This window comes from Chelonoidis abingdonii, chromosome 7 (assembly GCF_003597395.2).
Source record: "Chelonoidis abingdonii isolate Lonesome George chromosome 7, CheloAbing_2.0, whole genome shotgun sequence".
NCBI lineage: Eukaryota > Metazoa > Chordata > Testudines > Testudinidae > Chelonoidis > Chelonoidis abingdonii.
The window spans coordinates 67,841,180-67,845,519 of NC_133775.1; positions in this window are offsets into that span (position 1 = coordinate 67,841,180).

Genomic DNA, 4,340 nt, shown 5'->3' on the forward strand with positions numbered 1-4,340 from the left:
AGATCCATCCTCTTTGGAACCCCCTTTCAGGTAGTTGAAAGCAGCTATCAAATCCTCCCCTCATTGTTCTGCGTACTTAATAATCCCAGTTCCCTCAGCCTCTCCTCATAAGTCATGTACTCCAGCCTCCTAATCATTTTTGTTGCCCTCTGCTGGACTTATTCCAATTTTTCCACATCCTTCTTGTAGTGTTGGGCCCAAAACTGGACACAGTACTCCAGATGAGGCCACAACAGTGCTGAATAGAGGGGAATGATCATGTCCCTCCATCTGCTGCTAATGCTCCTACTTATATAGCTGAAAATGCCATTAGTCTTCTTGGCAACAAGGGCACACTGCTGACTCATATCCAGCTTCTCGATTTAGTTGGGGATTAGTCCTACTTTGAGCAGGGGGTTGGACTAGATGACCTCCTGAGATCCAATCTTACATGGCAGACAAGTTGTCGCTGCTGGTACTCGGGGAGACATTGGATGGGTGATATTGGGGATACACATTTTCACCTTCATGCCATCATTTGCATTTCACTGCAGATTAGTATGATTGGCAGCTATGTCTTCTCAGTATGCTATGTCATTGTTGTCTTTCCTATGGGGTGAAATTCAACCCTTTGCAGAAGGCCAGGACAAGGTCCATGTATTACTTAGAGTCCTCTTAAGTTCTGTTTTATGGGTGAAGTGACCCATGGCACTCTTCATGTGGCCTTATATGGGCCTTTGCATGGAGGTGAATTTCACCCTGAGATAAGTTTTTATTGGGGCTGAGTAAAATTCAGCCCTTCCATCTTGCTGGAAATGCTGACATTTCAGCACTTTTTTTGGTCCTAATTTAGGATAAAAAAGTGAAACGTTGAAATTTTTCATGGAGTGGAAATTCCAAAAAAATTGGATTCAGAAATATCTTAAGAATGGCCATACTGGGTCAGCCACAGCATAGGGTTGTGTGCCTGACCATCTTGGCTAATAGCCACTGATGGATCTATCCCTCCATGAACTTATCTAGTTCTTTTTTTAACCTAGTTATACTTTTGGTCTTCACAACATCCCCTGGCAACCAGTTCCATAGGTAGACTGGGTATAATGTGAAGAAGTGCTTCCATATGTTTCTTTTACATCTTCTGCCTCTGAATTTCATTGGGTAACCCTTGGTTCATGTGTTATGTAAATCAAAACATTGCATTTTGCCATTTTTAATTGAAACAAAACATTTCGACATAGCTGAAATCCAAATGTTTCATTGTGGTTTGTAGAACTGACTTGAAATGCTTTGTTTTGAGTCAGTTCAATATTCAACAGCATTTTCCCATTATGACACATTGTCTCATGGGAGTTGTAGTTTGCAAGTCTGATGCCCCCATTCTTCTCTATGTGCTAGGCTCTCTGACTGGACTACATCTCCCCTGATGCATCCAGAATCATCTTTAGTGGCTGGAGATGGGAAACTAGATAGGGAGGACTCTGAGTAACTATAGATCATTCTTTCCCAGGTGTGTGGCTGGTGGGTCACTCTTGCCCACATGCTTACGGTCTAACCAATCACCATATTTGGAGGTGGGAAGGAATTTTCCCCCAAGTCAGATTGGCTCATCTCCCGGGTATTTTTCACCTTCCTCTGCAGTATGGGGCATGGGTCACTTGCTGGTTTGAACTAGAGTAAATAGCCGATTCTCTGTAACTTGAAGTCTTTACATCAAGATTTGAGGACTTCAGTAACTCAGCCAGAGGTTGTTGGCCTACCAGAGGAGGGGGTGGTTGAGGTTCTGTGGCCTGCGCTGTGCAGGTGATCAGATGATTGTGGTCAGGGGGGTGCAAGGATGTTTCGTGCCCTAGGGGAAACTTCCACCTTGCGCACCCCTGACCGAGCCTTGTGGCAGCTCTCCACACCTTCCCCCATCCTAAGGATCCCCCGCCTGGTGGCAGCTCCCCACGCCCACCTCCACCCTGAGGCACCCCCCTCATGGCAGCTCTCCCCCTCCACCCTGAGGGCGCCCTTCCCACGGCAGGTCTCCGGGGAGCCGTGTGGCAACTTCCTGCCCCAGCTCACCTCTGCTCTGCCTCCTCCCGGAGCACGCTGTTGCCGCTCCATTTCTCCCACCTCCCAGGCTCGCAGTGCCAATCAGCTGTTTGGCGCCACAAGCCTGGGAGGGAGAGAAGCAGAGCAGGGTGGCATGCTCAGGGGAGGAGGTGGAGCAGGGGTGAGCTGGGGCAGGGAGTGGTTCCCCTGCATGCTGGATCCCCCCTTACTTGCTGCAGGCAGCCCTCCCCGCGCCCCTCTGCCCCAGGTCCCTCCGCCTAAATGCTGATGACGACCAGGGTGGCTGAAGATCCAGCCATCGCTGTCATCGCTGAAGGACCTGAAATGCCACCCCCCAAATACTAGCACCCTAGGCAACCGCCTAGCTCGCCTAATGGGTTGCACCGCCCCTGATTGTGGTGGTCCCTTCTGGCCTTAAGGTCTAGGAGTCTCCCAGGGTGCACCAAGCACCTTGGTCAGAGGGAAATCTACATTACATTATGGAAGCTGTAGTCTGCTGGGGCACAGTCCATAGGAGAGAATGGGGACCTGAACTAGTTCATTAGTCATTAGTCATTAGTCATAGTCCAGCTGCATATACTTCACTTGTAATCTTTCTGCATCAGTCAGTTCTCCTTGTGTATTTGTTTGTTGTCTGTGTGTATATTTGTAGACATAGGTGTGAATCTGCAGTTCTCACAGATTCAGTAGGTTCTGTGCTTATTTAGGTGCCTAAATATGGATTTAGGTGCATAACTTTAGGCACCCAGGTTTGCAAATGTTTGCTGCATACACAGAGAGCCATCCCATATACAACCTCCAAATAGATCAAGAAAGACAGAGGCTTGTGTGTCTAACTGAGTGCCACTATGACACTGCAGCACAATAGGTTCAAACTTGTTGACACTCCCCTAGATAAATGTTAATGGGCCTGTCCTCACAGTCTGTTTCCTGAACATTAGTTAATAGCCTGGTTCTTTGTGTCTGATCTCTTCTCTCTGACTATAGAAACACCTCGAGCTTTTGGGTTCTGTTATGGCAACAGCTTTATTCCTTGTACTTAATATTTGTCATGCACAGGGCCTCATTTTAGCATCATTTTTATTTCCTTGCTCCAGTCCCTGAAGTGTCAGAAGAAACAATAGGATTTTTATGCTGTTTTTTGTGAAAATCTTCCGATCCATAGATTGAATACATTATGCTACCTCCTCATAGCCTGGATTCTGAGACTGGCTTAATCGGGATTAACTCTGATAAATCCCTGTCTGGTAGAGGCTGAACCATAGGTATGGGCAGCACCTTGTCAATGTGCAACAGTGCTAGGGACTGGGGCCAGAAGTGCTGGCAGTGCAAAACCTCTATAGAGACATAGGACCTGCCTGCCTGTGGATCCATCCCCCAGGGTCTGTGCTGATCCCTAGGAGTTTTGGGTTGTGCAGGAGAACCCCGCACCTCTGCCAGTATGACTGGGGTAGGACTTTGCAGGGGGTTCCCATGGAGACCTCTCTGGCAGCTTTTACCAAGAGAGAGCAATCTAATCCTATAGCAGGAAAGCCAAGAGATTCCCATTTTTCATGCCCTCAGGTCATATAGTACTGGGGTAGGAAGACCAGAACTGGATTTCTGTGCCCACATGGAATGGATTCTGGGCACCGTCCCTGGAAGGCAGAAAACCTGCCCTGGCGTTCTGTGGAAGTCTTCTCTTCCTGGGGCAATTCCCAGAATCAATTCCAGGGGCAACAAAGAAATCCAGTTCAGATTCTCGCCATCCCATGGAAAGCACAGAAACCTAGTCCTGAGGTGGCCACTGCACTCTACTTTAGGTGTCTGCAAAGTGTATTGTAGGCCAGCATATGAGTCTGATTCAGTTTCTTCTCCACCCAGGTGTATGAAAGAACCTAGATCTTGCCACACGTCTTAGGCTAGCACTGTAACAACTGTGGACCACCCATCCTATATGCTAAGATAGCATCCAAAGGTCCCGGTCTCTACTTGGTGACTTCTCTGCAAATGGGGCTAAACCAGGTTTGGAAAACTTTCCGTTTCATAGTAGCTTTGTCTCTGTCCAAAGAGGCTGGACTGAACCATATTATAACGTGGTGGTATGTTCCATAGGAAGACAACCCCACCTCTACAGTGTACCTAGCTGTCTACAGTGCCAGTGCAATGGCACTGCCCTTCCTCGGGGGACTGCAGCCTCTGCTTGTGTGAACAGGCACTCGGTCTGTCTAAGTGCCTTTTCCATCTTCAGCTACTGCGAGCCTATTATAAGCATAAGTCCCAATTCTGAACCTTAGCGTCCAAAATGTGGGTGCCTGCATGAACCC